This window comes from Canis aureus, chromosome 12 (assembly GCF_053574225.1).
Source record: "Canis aureus isolate CA01 chromosome 12, VMU_Caureus_v.1.0, whole genome shotgun sequence".
NCBI lineage: Eukaryota > Metazoa > Chordata > Mammalia > Carnivora > Canidae > Canis > Canis aureus.
The window spans coordinates 26,541,437-26,559,276 of record NC_135622.1 but is presented as its reverse complement, the minus strand read 5'-3'; the positions used below and the strand labels follow the sequence as shown (position 1 = coordinate 26,559,276).

General features: G+C 44.9%; 1 long non-coding RNA gene across 1 annotated transcript; it reads left to right on the top strand.

The window, feature by feature from the left end:
* Nucleotides 1-1,501: 1,501 nt before the first annotated feature.
* LOC144280805 (uncharacterized) lies at nucleotides 1,502-10,196 on the top strand. The gene is made up of 3 exons (XR_013349215.1): nucleotides 1,502-1,568; nucleotides 5,238-5,483; nucleotides 9,794-10,196. It is a non-coding gene; the product is annotated as an uncharacterized LOC144280805 (long non-coding RNA).
* Nucleotides 10,197-17,840: the final 7,644 nt, after the last annotated feature.

The window sequence follows — 17,840 nt, the reverse complement described above, 5'->3', positions numbered from 1 at the left end:
AGGGGAAGCCCATTTGCAGTCACAGCTCAGTAGTGATCCTAGCCACCCACCGGACATCCTGCGCATACTGGCCCCTTGACAGCTCTCTCCTGAAATCCCATGGTGATGTTTCCTAACTTGGAGATTGACAAAGGTTCTGGACTTTGTTTAAAAATATCTACTGCATCTTTAGTTTATTGTCCTAAATTTCATAATCAAATCGTTCTTTGTATCCCCATGTATCCACATCCTTTAGCTTCTAGGTAGAGGCTGGAGCTCCCTACTTCCTGCCCTCTTCAGTTTATCAGGGCTCTACTTTCTTACCATAGATGGTTCTAAGGTTGTAGGGCTGTCCGGTCAAGAAGGCGGTAGGGAGGGCTTCTTCATGATTAAGTGATGGCCCCTACAGAATACCTGAGAACATCCACAGCGTAGACTGCATAATCCTGACCCTAGGCTAAGATTTCAAGTCTTGGGTTGCAGGGAGTCCTCAAATTTCTGTGGTCTGCCCAGCTCACCAGGGCCATGACCTTGCAGCAATTCAGAGCCAGGCAGACAGTGTGCCCCTGGGCCACAGGACCCCAGGACCCTAAACACATCTAGGGAATTCACATTGTTCCAGTCCTGCCCACTTGGTAACACCCTTAATGAAAGGCTTTTTAGTGATTCATCTAAAATAGGATTGTTCTTAGTAATCTCTTCTAACTATCCCAGGATCTGATGAACTTGGTCCTCCTGCCACACCCAGGGCTGCCACAGCCTCACCTCACTTCTCTGCTTTCCTCGGAATGTGTAGAAATCCTGTCTGTGTGAAGGGAATCCCACTGAATGCTCCATATTTGAGGGAATCTGAATTCCGATCCCCTAGCTACCTATTGCCGTGAAACAATATTATCACAAATTTAGCAACACACATTTAAGGTGAAGGGGATTAAAAGGTACAAACCTTCAGCTACAAAATAAGTCACAGAGATGAAAAGTACAACAGAGGGAACATAGTTAATAATACTGTAATAACGTTGTATGGTGACTACGCTAACCACGGTGAGCACTGCGTAGTATAATGATCAAATCACATTGTTGTACAGATGAAACTAACAGAACATTCTATGTTAGCTCTACTTAGTAATAAAAAAATTTAAAAGCCCACATATTTATTATTTCACAGTTTCTGTTGGTCAGGAGTTTGGGCTCAGCTAAGATCTACTTTGGGATCTCCTACAAGGCTGTAGGCAGTGTCACCCAGCGCTGGGGTCCCTGAAGTTGGACTGGGGAAAGATCTACTTCCAAGCTCCTGTGGCAGTTGGCAGGATTTCAGTCCTTGCTCGTCGTTGGATGAGGGCTTCAGTCCCTTGCCTGCTCTTTTCTGCTGCCAACCCCCGGTTTCTTGTCACAGGAGTCTCTCTGTAAGGTGGCTCACAACACAGCAGGTGGCTTTGCCAAAGCTGCAAAGGGAGCCAGTCTGGTAGCAAGGCGGGCTTACAGCCCTGTGTGGCGTCATCAGGGGGCATGGCAGCCTTTGCTGCATTCTATTGGTTAGAAGTCAGTCACAGGTCCTGTCCACGCTCAAGGGGAGGGATTCCACAGAGGTGAGAACACCTGAAAGCAACAGTCATGGGGCCATTTAGAGCCTGCCCACCACAGGGATCTGCAAACTTTTGTAGAAGCCTGGAAAGGACATATTTTAGGCTGTCAGACTATTCATCTCTGCCCTTGGAGCACAAAATCAACCATAGACAGGACTTAAACAAATCAGTGTGTTCTCATGGAACTTTATGGACACTGAAATTTGAGTTTCATATCATTTTTACAGTGACAAAATGTCATTCATCTTTTGATTTCCCCACCCTCCCCCCACAACTATTTAAAAATATAAAACCATTCTTAGATTGTGGGCCATACCAAAATAGGCAGTGGGCTAGATTTGGCATGTAGGTCATGGTTTGCCTGGCCTGCCCTCGTCTATCAGTTAGGCAAATTAAATTTTTGTATACCAGATTCTCTTAATATGAGTTATCCAGAATTGGAGGCCGTAAGGCAACCTGTATGCACACGGTCAATTTCTGGTGTTGGCTTTTAGAGATCGTTCAGTTTCTAGACTTTACCCCACTATGTTGAAGGAGGGAGATAGTCCCACATTTGCCTGACCTCAATATCCCTTCACTCTCACTCCGGCAGGTCAGCCACGGAGAAAGGCATGTTTGTCCTGAACTGGCTTATCCTACAGATAGAAATCATCCTCTGACCAGAACATACAGGCCATTGATGAGGGCACACAAGTCCAGAGGGGCAAAATGACTGTTCCCCACTACCAGGGCTGGGCCTGGACTCTTAATGTCCCTTCCTGTCTCCCATGTCAGCCTGCACTGCTCTTTTCTTGTTCTACTCTCTCTCATTCTCTCTCTCTTTCCTAACCCAGCCACCAATCCCTCAAGCAGACCAAGAGCTCTCTAAGGCCTGATGAAGTATCTCCCTTTATTCTGCTCACTCATCCCTTCTCTTCTCACCTCTGCCATTGACTGGGGACTAAGGGATGGGAGCCAGGTGCACAGTGGCACAGGCAGGGGGAGGGTAGCAAGTTCTAACAGAGTCCAAGTGAAATCCAATGGGTATCTATTAAAAAAACATTCACAGATTCTTCTGTGTGAATCTATACTTGTTGAGCCACTGGCTTGGGAGCTGCAGAAAATGTTTGTCCCTGTATATCCTCCAGGGACTCCCCTTCGACTGAGAGGGGCTAGTCCCACATGACCAGTAGCTACTCAGGCTGTTAGCATTCAATTCTAGTTCAAAGGTTTGTGAATAATAAATGAGTAGTTACTCAGGGAAATTACACCTAGAGGCTTAAAATAGAGTTTGTCCCTAGACTCTAGAGTGATCTTTTAAAAGATTAATGGCATCATGTCTACCCTTGCTCAAAATCCTTAGAATAAAATCCAAACTCTTCTCTGCAGGTTACAGGCCTTGCCTGATCTAGCCCTGCCTGCTTCTTCGGTCACTCCTAAGCCTGCCTTCATGTTTCCTGCGCCCCCTTTCGTTTCCCAAACAGCCAGGCACAGGCCCACTCAGGGTATTTGCTCTTGCTGTTCTTTCTGCCTAGAATGTTCCTACCAGGGCTTTTTGAAGGGTTGATTCCTCCTCATTCAGGTCTTGATTTAAATGAAGTTCCCTCAGAGGGGCCCCCTCCAACCTCCCCTCTGAAGGAGTCCTGCACACTCTGCTCTGCTGGTCTTTTGGTTCCTTCACACCCTTAATTACCTCCTCCAATCATTCTCTTTGTGGGTTTATCATCTTTCTCTCAATACTGCTACAATACTTATGGTAGAACATGATGCATGGGGTGACTCCATAAATATCTATTGATAGAACCAAACAATGCTTCCCTTCTTTTATAAGAAATAGTTGCAACCCAATTGTCCTTTAGGGTCTAAACAAACCAAGGTACCTCTGCATCATCAATCCTACTCAGCAAAGGAAATATATAAACTATTGATACATGCAACAACTTGCATGGGGACCTCAAGCAGATTATGCTAAGTTAAAAAAAAAAACAATTTCAAACGGTTACATATTGTATGATCCACTTATATAACATTCTTGAACTATCAAAACCATAGTGATAGAGAAGAGATCAGTGGTTACCAGGGCTGGAGACCTGGAGACTGGGGAAAGGATGAGAATCTATGAAGGGCTGGCAACGGGGGCCCTGTGGTGATAGAACAGTTCTGAATCTTGATGGTAGAGGTGGTTACACAAAGCTACATGTTTGATAATTGCACAGAGCTATGTATACACAGACACAAATGAGTGCTTGTAAAACCGGTGAGATCTAAGCAAATTCTCTGGATGATGCCAATGTCAGCTGCCTGGTTTGAGAGGCTCTGTAAGATGTAGGGAGTAGGCTCGGGATAGGCTGGGCAAAAGGTGCATAGACCTCCCTACACATTGTTTTTGCAACCTCCTGTGAATCTATAATCGCTTAAAAATAAAAAGTTAAAATGTTCTGCAAGAACAATGACAAAAAAAGAGACAGGTTTAAATGTTTTTAGCATTAAATTTATTTGTGTAAGCTCTTTTGTTATTGCCATTGTGATACAAAGTGTATCTAGTTCAATGAAAAGCCTTTTTTTTTTTTCAAAAAGAGTTGATCAACATGTTTTTCCTCGGATATATTTTTTTAAAGATTTTATTTATTTATTCATGAGAGACAGAGAGAGAGAGAGAGAGAGGCAGAGACACAGGCAGAGGGAGAAGCAGGCTCCACTCAGGGAGCCTGACACGGGAATCAATCCCGGGTCTCCAGGATCACGCCCTGGGCCTAAGGCAGGCGCTAAATCGCTGAGCCACCCAGGGATCCACACCTCTGATATTCATAAACAATTTTTTTGTCTTATTTTGGGGTTGGTTATTTGTCCCTGGTTAATACCTACTGTGGATAGAGCCGTACAGATTACACAGGGCTTTGACAGGTACCATTTCATTGGAGTTTATTAGTACAGAGGTGGTGATTTGACTGGCCTTTCCATTTTATGGATGAGAAAGCCGAGGCTCAGAAACAAAATGGTATACCTTAACCAAGAGGTAGAGCCTGAGTGATTCAGGGCCCACATGTCCTAATTCCAAATTACCTCCCTTCCCCTTACCACCAATGACACACGTTTGAGTAACTGTTTGGAGATCTCACATTCATCTAAACATATACTTTTATTCCGACTCTGAAGCCCTATACCCTTGTCTCCTCTAGAGGGGCGGTGGCTTCCAGCCCCAACCAACTCCAAGAAGCTAATTAGCACTTCTTTTTAAAAAACTCAAGGTGGACTAAGAGAGAAAGAGATTCTGTTAGTTGTTGCTCATTTGCGGATGTTTTCCTTGTAAAACCACATCAAAGCAGGGAAGCCCACCATGGACTTGGCCGGAAACCAAAGCTCCGCTGGCCAATCTGAGAAGCGGCAAGTTCCATCAGGCAGAAAACCATTTTATCTTCTGGGCTCAGATTCCTCACTTAGAGCTGATGGAGGCGGAGCATCCCCCCAAGCAGCAAAGCTCTCCCTTAGCCCCCCAGCTGTCTTAGGGAGCCCCTGACTTGGGGAGCCCTGCCCTATGTGGGCCTGGTTGAGGCAGGAGATGAGCCCCTGAACAAACCCCACAGATGGTCACTGAGGGCCTACCAGGTGCAGAGCATATGGTGAATGTGACTTTGGGGAGTAACCACATCATATTCAGGTACTGAAAAATGAAAATGTGTTTTCATCTTCCAGAAAGGCATCACCAAACATGTGTTGATTTTGTGGGAAGAGAAACCAGAGGAATCATCCTGTTAGATGCTAAGAGTGTGTTCTACAGGGTGTTGCAGGAAGCACAGTAAAAATTCCATGGGCCCTCCTGCCCCACCTTATACCACTCTCCAGGAGATTCCAGCATTCAGAACACAGAGAAACACTGAAGATCTCCCGGGGAGATGTCTAGATTAGATTCGAAGGAAGCGCAGGATTTACAGGATATAGGTATAGGTGTGGGGGATGGAGGGGGAGTGGTGTGCCTACTGAGGAGGGCATTTCAGCAAGAAGCATTAAGGACACACTGCTGCATGTGTTCCCGCCTCTCCGAATGTAACTGTGTTCATGTCTATCTCCTTGTACCCTCTGATCTCCCGGGGGGCTGAGCCCATGGCTTTCATCTTTATGTCTCAATTGTCTAGCACTATACCTGGCACATAATAGGCACAGATACACTTTAAGTGGATGAATGGATATAGATAAATGAATGAATGAATGGGTTAGCCTCTAAGTAATGGAGATTAATCAATGATTCCTGAGCTGTGGAGGTGACACAATTTTATGTTTTAGGAATACCACAGTGACAGCCCTGTGTAAGCCCTGTATTAGGATGAGAGTTGAGGATTTTAATCATTGGGTGTTTTAAATCTGAGAGGGTAAGGCCAATCACTTGAATTCCTCTCACCCCCCAATCTGATCTCTGGTCTTTTAAATAAAGAGCCCAGTGTAGGCTTAGTGCATACAGGAACCGAAAGACCTTGAGTACATTGGAGATCTGAGGTTTCAACTAAATGAGACAGTCACCTTCCCATTCACTGTTCCTTACAGGGACCTTGGACTTGATAAATATGAGTTAAATATGAGTTGATTCATTAAAGAAAAAGACTTGGGAATTTCATACCTACGGAGGTGTGGACACGTTTTGGTTCATCACATTTGATCTCTCTTCTTATGTGGGAAGAATTCCCTACTTATAAATCTTGGTGAGAAGAGCCCACCTCACACTAAGGAAGCAGAAACTTATGAAATTCCTTACCCAGCTGTCCTTAGAGTGAGAGCACGGTCATAAGACCAAAGCTCACAAGTCAGAAGTCCCCACCTGCCTTGGCTTTAGTGAGGTGCCAATGACACCTCAGCCATGAACTTCCTATGGGGAAAATATCACACAGATGGACAGGAGATCACTGCAGATGTTAGTGATAATCCAGAGAACATTCAGCAGATCCAGTGACTCTTCCCTGCTGCCAAAGGACATAGTTAGCTACTGCCCTGCCCCCTCACCTAAGAGATGCCTCCTTAAAGGAGAAGCATGAACAGATCTAACATAGGGGCAGGGCCTTTGACTGACAAGTGAAGACTCCTTGATTTAGTATCTCAGGCTCTAGACAATGCTCATGTCAAAGGCTGGAGGGTATTTGAATTTTTTTTCCTATACCAATTGTTCTAAATGTTTTGAGGAGACTACGCTTTGAAGTTGTTTCAGACTAGATGAGAAGTTAAAATCATAATGTAGAGGCTAAAAATAGAGACCCTGGGATCAGACAAACTAGCATTTGGCTCTAAAATCCTCTAGCTGTGTGACTTTGGCACCTGGCATGCAGTGAGTCCACTTATTTGGGGCTATTATTATTATTATCACTAACTGGGGAGACTCTGAGGACTCAGGGTTGGAGAGAAAGAGAAGAGACAGGCTGACTCCAAGAACCCCACCCAAGCACCTGGCTGAGCCGAGGCAGACAGTGGAAGGGGGATTAAACATATTCAGCAGAACCCTGAGGGCAGACGGAGACCCAATGGTAGAAGCTAGAAGGTGATGTGTTTGGCCTCACTACCAGACTTTCTAATAATAATCTGAAGATGTGCCAGGGTCATTCGGTGGATAGTAAATAGTATGGGAAGTATTTAAGCCAGAGTTAGGAAAATGTTTGCTGAGCCATTGGCAAGGGGATTTAAGTGGACAGTAGATTCAATCAAAAGTTTAAACAGTGCAACTTCCCTTTTTTCTTTTTTTATAAGATTTTATTTATTTATTTATTTATTTATTTATTTATTTTTAGACCACAAGCAGGGAGAGGGGCAGAAGGAGAGGGAGAAAGATCCCAGGCTCAGCGTGCAGAACGCTATCTCATCATCCCCAAGATCACAACCTGAGCCGAAATCAAGAGTAGTATGTGAAACCAATTGAGCCACCCAGGCACCCTTTAAAAAAAGATTTTGTTTATTCATGAGAGACACAGAGAGAGGTAGAGACATAGGCAGAGGGAGAAGCTCCCTTTCAGGGAGCCTGATGTGGGACCTGATCCCAGGACCCGGGGATTACAACCTGAGCCCAAGGCAGACGTTCAACCACTGAGCCACCCAGATGCTCCTGAAACTTTCTTTTTATTTTATTTATTTATTTATTTTATTTTTTTAAATTTTTTTGAAACTTTCTTTTTAAATGAATCTTTCTGTGAAACCCCAGTCAATGCTGAGAGTATCCAAAAAGCATACTAAGCATGTGCTCAGAACACTGGACAAATAGGGAGAGGGAGAGAGAAATGTTCCATTTGAATAATGCACCAAAATGTTTCCATCAGCAAGACTAGAGACTATTTTATTTAGATGAGCCACTTTAATGTCAGTAAGTAGGGATGGGAGCTTCTGGGTCTTCTCAGTATTCAGGGCGTTTAAGGTCTTAATCTGGTCCTGTGCCCATTGTAACAACAGATCTAAGCAGAACTAGTTTAGAGACAGCAGGAGCAAGAGTCAGGAGCCCCCTCATTACCCGGGCCACTATAGGGACTCTGAGGATTCCTCCAGAGACATGCACCCTAGTCTGAAAAGTCCCAGAGAGCCTTCCAGTCCTGGGATTAGGGCAAGTTCTTCCCACCTTTACAACCAGGCTCAAGTCAAGCCTTAAAGTTTCATCTGTGATAGTATTTAATTATAATTTATTTTGTAATTTTAACTTTTCAATTTTCCCTTGTCTATTATCTTATTTAACTCTCACAACATTCCCGGGGGCGGAGGGGGGTGGGGGGCTTGAAGGATGTCTCTTTTATCCAGATTTTATCAGTAAGGAAACAAATCTACATCACATGAAGATGAGAGGTAGGAGCTGAGGGAGACGTGTTGGTACCATAGTGATGACTGGTATGCGTGCCAGGGTCATCCATTTGTGCAGCTCCCTTATCCCCCCTGAACCCACTTCAGCCCAAACCCCAATGTATCACTTTTATTTTATGATAGATTTCTGCTGCTTCCCTCCCCAGCCTTGTGACTTAGGGCTCTAATAGTATTCATGGCCCCTTGACTACCAGGATCAGAGGGGCTAAATTTCTGCAAGAACCTACTAACATGTCAGGAGCTGTTTTTGCAATAATGGTACATGGCTCTCCGCTGCAAATGCCTTGAACTTGCTGCAGAACCCTAAGTATTGTGTTGTTGCTCTTTTATTGGGGTGTACAGAAGCTCCACAGACATAGACCATAGATGTGTCTGATGCCATGCAATCTCCCAGGGTGTACTAGCCAGCAGCAGGGCTGCTTGTTCTATAGTCTAGACCTGTAGAGCCTGCTTTTGCTCCGGGCCCCACTCAAAGCTAGCAGCCTTCCCTAACACCTAATAAATGAACCACAGTGGGATTCCTAAGCATGGAATATATAGCTTTGGAAACCCCAAGAATGTTTACATTTCTTTCTCAGAAGCAGGAGTTTAAAGGTGCAGTAAGTTGTCCTTTTTTTGGAAGGTTAATCTGATCGTGGTTCAAACCACTGGACCCTTAAAAACTTTATCAATATAGTCTATCCCTGAACCTGTTACGGTTTTTCCTAGAATGCATGTCTAAAGCACAAGTCTTTTACCATGGAATCCATGGCATTTTCTACTTTTTGTGCATTTGATCAAATTAGCATGATTTTACCAATATGTCACGGAGACCAAGGTGCAGCCTGTGTGCTATGGGATGTTAGTAGGTGTTGCATCAGAAAAGCTCAAGCTCTATTAGCCATATTTTTGCTCTAAAAATATTGAAAATATCTACTTAAGAAAAACACCAGACACATTCATATACATGCCATTGATATAATTTCGACACTCTGCTTTTTATTTTTATTTTTATTTTTTTTTTTTAAAGAAACTATTTTTTTAAAGTTTTATTTATTTATGATAGTCACTCAGAGAGAGAGAGAGAGAGAGAGAGAGAGGCAGAGACATAGGCAGAGGGGGAAGCAGGCTCCATGCACCAGGAGCCTGACGTGGGATTCGATCCCGGGTCTCCAGGATCGCGCCCTGGGCCAAAGGCAGGCGCCAAACCGCTGCGCCACCCAGGGATCCCGACACTCTGCTTTTTAAAAATGATATGCCATCTTGAAAAACGGTAGGAAGCATTACCTAATACACACATGTGACATCTAATATAGCCTCTATCGATGGGATTGAACAATTGACTCTGGTGTGATTCTTCAATGATCATGATCAGCCTCATTGCATGTTCTGACATATGTTCACCAATATATTGGTGACATGATTCAACATTTTTTGTATCCTAAACATAGCTACTCCCCCATATCATCTTCATGGATCCAGAAGGAAGTTTCAAAGAAAAAGCAGAATCATGTGCTCCCACGCTGGATTTGAATCATAGAACCACACAATTAAGCAGCCTCCTTATGAAGAGAATTTCTAAAAACATTGAGAGAAGAGCTGTTCATAATGAATAAATTAATTCCCAACCATCAGAATAACTACAGTAAAAACACAACACAAACAATACAAAGTAGGAAATTGATCTTTTCTCCTTTGCTACATTGTACTGGTGACAGAAACAGAATATGGAAATACACCTGATGTTGAACCTGATAAGGAAGATCCTAACCAGCCCGTTTGCTCCTATTATTAAGTGAAAAGGTGGTTTTTAAATAATTCAAAAAGAATTCTTTCAATTGAAATAATTTTGAGGGGGTCATATTAATAAAAAATATAAAATATACATATTTAAAACCTTGATCTATTTAATTATTCATGAAATACACTGGCTTACTGTAGAGAATATGGCAATTCTATTCTAAACTAAAAACACAATTTATATAATAAGAAGTATTATATAATACTATATAATTTCTTGCTACAATTAATCTGGAAGACCATGTCCTTCCATCTGGTGTGATCCAAGCACATGATTCTAATCACCTTGGTGGCCCTTCAATCCACTATACTTTAAAAAATGTAGCTCATCATCATGAGTTGGAGAAACATGGTCACAAGAGCCAGTAGATGTGCGTTAGAGCCTTGGAGTTGGAGTGTCTGGTTTTGAACCTCCTTTTCTGCCATTTCCTACCTGTGAGCCTGGGCAAGTTTCTCAACCTCTTTTAGTCTCATTTTCTGGCTTTGGTCCAAGAGCAGAGCTCCAGTTTCTTGGGGGATAAGACAGTCCCGCTAAATTAATGGTAGCTGTTAATATTTGCCAGATACATGCAGAGTCTGTGATGAGGAAGATTCCACAGAGGAGTGCTGACAGGGGCTGTGGGGCCAGCAGCCTCTTCACGAAAGGCTCACTCATTGTTCCCACTCTGGGGTTTGCCTTCAGCCCCCTGAAAGTGCCTGTCCTGCCCCCCACCCCTGCCAAACAGCCAGAGGGGCCCAGGACTTTGGTCCTATCTTGGTGAGCTGCTGGACAACCCCAACTGTTGTCTCCTTCCTACATTTGTCTTCACCAACGCATTTTGACACTGCCTGGCAACTGGCAGTTTCTCTGGGAGCAGCTGCCTTGCGCTGGTTCTAGATTTTTGCCCTTGATGGGTTCCAGAAACCCTCTGTCTCTCACATCCTGTTCAGGACCGAAGGACATACAACTACCACCACCCCCTACCCCTCCGCAGCTGTTGGGACTTCAGCTGCAGGCAGTCCTGAGCCCTACTACGTAGAAATAGTCTCAGCTGAGGACAGTCCCATCACCCTTCTGGGGTGAGCCCATATCCAGTGAGTAATTGATATGGGGGGGGGGGCGCAAACACTGCCCACTCACGCTTTTTTCCTTCCCTCCCACGGGAAGTTTGCCCTAGAATCACCCTTCTGGGTCCCTGCTCCCCCAGGCCATCCCATCCCCCAGCCAGGATCCCCCTGCTCTGAGCCCCTTCCCCCAGGCTGCTCTGCCCCATCAGCTTTGGAAAGGTTCTCGGGCCAAAATCTCCCTTCCTGGACTTCTTGTGTCAAAGCTCCTGCTTTGTTTTGTTTCTCATGGGGAAGGAAAGAGAGGGAGACTCCCAGAGGAGAGGAGGGAAAAGTAGGGGTGAGAATAATAAGCCTGCACATCTGTAAAGCCTGAGCTAGTTGGCAAAGGGATTTTTTTTATCCACAGTATTTTAGAGAGGAGGAAAAAGTCACGCCTACCTTCAGGCAGTGAAACTACAGGTGATCTTTGTTTTCTTTTCTTTTCTTTTTTTTTTTTTCTTTTTGCTTTTCTGTATTTTCAGGATTTTGGTGTGGGTTGTTTTTGTTTTTTGCTTTGTTTTGTTTTGCGATGAGCAAATAATCAAAAGAAAAAAAACCCCTCCACAATTAAGCTATTTTGAAGAAGAAGGAGGAGGCAAGGTCGGGAGGCTGGAGGGCTAGATCCCTCTCGCTCTCGCGTCCCTCACCCCCCCCCCCACCCCCGCCCCCTAAGGAGAAAGTAGCGCGGTCCGAGGGCGGCGGTGGGCAGAGGAAGTGAGGCTGCGCGAAGCTCAGAGGCAGCTCAAAGCCGGGATTTCTGGCTGAGCAGATTCCCCCATTCTTTGCTTCCAGCCCCAAATCCCACGCTTACTCACTTCACAGCACCTACTTTTAACCTGCCAAATGCCACTAAATCTGCAAATTAAACCTCTGATTACAGAATTCCTTTTGATGTAAAAAAAAATGTGGGGATTTTTAAAATGTAATTATTCATACACTAAGATTTTAATGGTGCTGCTTTTCTCCCTCTCTCGCCTTTTTTTTTTCCAGGGCCGGGTGATTCCCCGGTGCGGGCCTGCCCAGGCAGCACCGCGGGCGGCGCGCAGGAAGGAGCCTGCAGGAGCTGTCTGCTGCCGCGCGGCCGCTCCGCCCTGGGCAGGCTGCAAGGGGTCTGGGCAGCAGCTGCCCCCGGCCTCCGCCCCGCGGCCTCCCCAGCTGGGCGACCAGATGACAGCCACCTGCGAGGCTGGAGGCTGCCGTGTGAGTCCCAAACCGGGGAGCCTGGACCGAGAGCTGAAGTCCTGGCTTCCGCTGCAGGCTCAAGGTCCCCGACACTGGGGCATGGGAAGTGCTTGGATGGGAATGCTGGGGGCAGCCTCTGCCCCCCAGGCACGGAGCACTGGGGAGACGCCCGGCCGGCCCACATTTTTCCAGGCTGTGCCTCACTCCCCGCCTGAGCTGCAACCAGACTGATCTTTCTTTAAATTTTACTTATTTATTCATGAGACACACACACACACACACACACACACACACACACACACACACACACACAGGCAGAGACACAGGCAGAGGGAGAAGCAGGCTCCATGCAGGGAGCCCGACGTGGGACTCGATCCTAGGTCTCCACGAGTGTCGATCCCTGGGGCTGAAGGCAGCGCTAAACCGCTGAGCCACCCAGGCTGCCCCTGATGGATCTTTCTTTCTTTTCTTTTTTCTTTTTTCTTTTTTCTTTCTTTCTTTCTTTCTTTCTTTCTTTCTTTCTTTCTTTCTTTCTTTCTTCCTTTCTTTCTTTCTTTTTCTTTCTTTCTTTCTTCTCTCTTTCTTTCTTTCTTTTCTTTTTCTTCTTTCTTTCTTCTCTTTCCTTTCTTTCTCTTTCTTTCTTTCTTTCTTTCTTTCTTTCTTTCTTTCTTTCTTTCTTCTTTCTTCTTTCTTCCTCCTTTCCTTCCTTTCTTCCTTCCTCCCTCCCTTCCTTCCTCCCTCCCTCCCTTCCTTCCTTAATTTTAAGATTTTATTTTTTATTCATGAGAGACAGAGGCAGAGACATAGGCAGAGGGAGAAGCAGGCTTCATACAGGAAGCCCTATGCGGACTGGATCCCAGGATCCAAAGGCAGATGCTCAACCACTGAGTCACCCAGGTGCCCCTGATCTTTTTTTTTTTTTTTTTTTGTGGTAAAATACACCTAAAATCTACCATTTTAACCATCTTTAAGTATCCAGGCATTAAGGACATTCCTAATAGTGAATGACTGTGACCACCATCCATCTCCAGATGATTTTCATCCTCCCAAACTGAAACTCTGCACCCTGTAGCACTAACCACCCATTCCCTTCTCTCCTGACCTACCCCCCTACAACCACCACTCTCTTTTCTATCAGTTTGCCTCTTCTAGGTACTTCATGGAAGTGGAGTCACATGATGGTTGTCATTTTGGGTCTGGCTCTTTCACTTATTATAATGTCTTCAGGTTCAACCATGTTGTAGCACAGGTCAGAATTTCTTTTCAAGACTGGATAATATGCCAATGTATGGGTATATTGCATTTTATTTATCCATCCTTCTGCTGGCCGATGCTTGGGTTGCTTCTGCCTTTTGGCTCTTGTGAATAGTGCAGCTTGAATGTGGGTATACAAGTATCTGTTCAATTCTCTGCTTTCAATTCTTTTTTTTTTTTAAGATTTTATTTATTTATTTATTTATTTATTTATTTATTTATTTATTTGATAGAGAGCACAAGCAGGGGAAGCAGGAGGCAGAGGGAGAGGGAGGCCAAGGGAGAGGGAGAAGCATGCTTCCCACTGAGCAGGGAGCCCGATGTGGGGATAGATCCCAGGGATGTGGGGCTCCATTGCAGGATACCAGGACCATGACCTGAGCCAAAGGCAGATGCTTAAGCAACTAAGCCACCCAGGTGCCCCTCTGCTTTTAATTCTTTGAGGTATATACCTGAAAGTAGAATTACTGGATCACGTGGCACAGAATGATCTTTTAAATATGGGAGTTAAACTATTTTGTCCCAGCCTTCTCTTGGAGCTTACAATGGTCTGCCTGTTGGGAGTCCCTGCCAGGGCTCAGGGAGCTCATGTCATCCCACCATATTCTTGCACAACTGACAGAGCCAGGGGGTTTTCAAACGCCCCAGCACACCCTACCTCCAAGCTCCTGCTCCAGCTTGTGACACCCCCCTAGAATGTTCTTGAGCTGGCTATCTAGTCCTCATGCCCGGGGTAGCAGCCCCTCAGGGACCCTCCCCTGACCATTCCACCTAAAGCTGGCCCTGTCCCTCCCCTGTCTCCACCACATCTTTACCTTCTGCTTGCTTCCCTTCACAGCCACATCACAGTCTGGACTTACCTTACTTTTGTATTTATTTCTCTGTTGCCTGCTCCTTGCCTTCCCCAGTATGAAAGCTCTGGAGGAGGAGGCACTTCATAACCCTGCACCTAAAGCCATGCCTGGCTCATAGGGTCTGTCTCCTTTGGCTTGGAGATGGCCATCTTCTCCCTGTGTCTTCACATCATCTTCCTTCTGTATATGTCTGTGTCCTAATCTTTTTTTAGAAAGACACCGGTCATATTGGATTAGGCCCCCCCCCCCCACAATGACCCCATTTTAACTTAATTACCTCTTTAAAGACCCTATTTCCAAATACAGTTACATTCTCTGGTACTGGGGTTTAGGACTTCAACCATACAAATATTTGGAGGAGTATAATCAGTCCACAATGGCTAATAGACCATTAGCTAGACCCTACCATCCTTTGGCAAGATACTTGACTCAATACCTCTAGGAAGCTTTCATGGACTGTCCAACACTGAAGCAGTGACTTCTCCCTTCCCAGAACTACCACAAGAAATTAACCACTGCTCCCACCACTTCATGTCTGTGTGGGCATATGGTACATGTATGTTTGTGCAGATGCATGTTTGTGTGTGGAGAAGGGCGCACATAGGTCTTCGGCAACTACTAGAGAGTGGAACCTACCTTTTTCTTGAGGATGCCTCCTCATGCATGGTACCAAGCACATAGTAGGGGCTTTAAAAATACTTAATATTCAGCTGACCACTGGCCCCAAACCTAACTGAGAACAATATATTTTATTCTGAGGAATCCCATCCCCTCCTTCTGAAGAACCATTGCACATAAAAGATGCAGCCCAATGGGGGCGGGGGGCAGTTTCAGAACCCAGGGGTGTGGGAACCAGGAAGGAACACAGAGAATGTGGGGCCAATACCACTATTCATAGGCAAGGACACTGCAGCATGGAGAGGGGGTAAGGTATGTCTGACAGTGCCCGGCCAGATAGGGGCAGAAGCAGGAGCCAGAATGGGGCCTTCTGATTCCCAGGCCACTCTTCTGTCCACCACAAGCAGCACCTCTGTCTCCAGGATAGGCCTAGAACCAGACCCACACACTCAAACATAGCAAGCGATCTTTTATTCAGAAAAAAGTGGGGAGAGGGGGCATTCTGGTTCATTGAGAGTAACCACTTAAATCGGAAAGATGATTTTCAAAGAATAGTGTACACCAAAAGGGAAGATTCCAGAAACGAAAATGGCCTGGTTCAGATGAATCCCTTGGTTTAATGATGCTGCTGGCCTCACTGGTGTTGGTGAGGTCTCAGTGTCACTATCCTGAGCACCATCTCCAGCAGCCTGTCCACTGTGAGGTATGTGAGTTTGGGGGTCCCCTGCAAGTTGAGATCTACAACAAATTTCTAATCTGAACATGCTTACTGACTCCATTTCTCTTTCCTCAAACTGAGAGCAGATAAAGGCCCCACCCAGTTTCCTTATTCACCATATTTGCACCATTACCATTTTATTTATTAACCAAATTTTCACTATCCCATCCTCTACATTACCTCCAAAGTATTCTTTTTAGAATATAAATCACACCATCTCAGTCCCTTCTTCCAATTATTTTGTCCTTCACCCTGCTCACCCACATCATCACCTCTAGGGGTGAGCCATAAGCTCTTTAGAATCACCTGGAAGCTGTTCCTGATACAGCCCCTGACTCCTTGTGTGTACACACTCTATCACTAGGATGCATTTAACTATAAGGCATAGAAAACAACTCAAACAGATTTAAATATAACCTTTCTTATGATTGCCCCTCATTAGAGGCCCAGAGGAAGGAAGCTGAGGGACGTTTAGTTCAGAGGTTTATAGCATTGCTGAGAGCCGAGGGCCTTGCCCCATCTCTGCCATTCTCAAGGGGACAAGGTGGCTGCAGTGGCTCCAAGTATCTTTGCCTCCCATTCCAATGTCAAGAGGCAGAACCGATCCTGGATGAACTTTCCCTTGCATCTCACGGGCCAATGCTAAGTAACAGGCCCCGTTTGAAATTGGCCTGGGCAACAGAGTACCGTGATTGGCTTACACCAGCCTGCATTTCCCCAAGACCCAGGGCTCATCTCAACTTTTTCCTCTGAAGCCTTTTCTATCTCACCCCTGGCAGGGCTACTGAATGTCTCCTCATCCAGTTATTCAACATAAACTGAGCATCTGAGAGGTGCCAGGCATGGGGACATGGTAGTAAGCAAAATCAGACATGGTGTTGCCCTCATTTTGTCCCTATTTCTATTAAAGGACTCAACATATTTATTGTTTTGTGGAGCGTGTGATATTAGGCAGCTTCCTCGTGTATAAAAGGAGGATAACACTGTCCACTTTGTTGCCAGAGTTAAAGATAATACACACACCGAACCCCAGGATGCACCCAGTTTGTAGTTGATGTAACTCTCTACAGATTTGTTTCCCCCAGATGAAGGTACTTTTCTGGTGTGTGATCTCCTTTGACAGGCTAGAATAATATTTTCAAATGCATAAAATAAAGTACATGAGATCAGAAAGGAAACCAATTATACTGAGAGGCCGTTATTAAAATATTTTAAAATACTTGTAATATAGAAACACAGTATCTGCTCTTTATTGGTAGTTAAATAACATAATATAATGTCCAATCTAATATTATTTCAAAGTGGTGGTGAGTGTTAATAGTATTTCATAGTACCTACCATTCCTATAAGGTCCTGTGAGAATGTCTGACTTCTGGTTCTGGCAAAGTCCCTGGTGCTGCTATTGTTAATCTTTGGTTGCCAACATTTACATTTTAAGGAAGTACTAACTTCTAGTCATAGGTGAGGGAAAATAAAGCTGTAGTTTTCTCCCATTCAGGTTCTCACACCTCTCGAATTCTATCCATGGACCCTTTGGGAATTATTAGGCCTCAAATTCAAAACCTGCCCCTGGAGCTGGGGGTGATATGGCCTATTTTCCCCAGGGCCTGAAAAGACTATCCAATAAGAACTCAATATCCATAAGACTTAGTAAATACACACACACACACACACATACACACACACACACACACATATAGAAAATGAGAACATACAGAAAGGTGCAGACTGGGCTTTCTTTTCAGACCCTAGAGTCTGGAAGTGCTTTAAACAATTTCTTTTCACTTGTGGCAGTGCTGTGTATTCAATTTCTTTCATATTCCAAATTTTGTAAAATGGCTACTTAAAACCTGCAGGGAACTACCCAAAAGCCAATGACTAATCCCAAGGAGAACCCCCAGCCTAGAAGGGGCAGCCTGAGTGTGCTCCTAGGAGCTAGTAGTGTGCAAAGTGAGAGAGTCTCAGAGCTCTCAAGCTGACCTGACT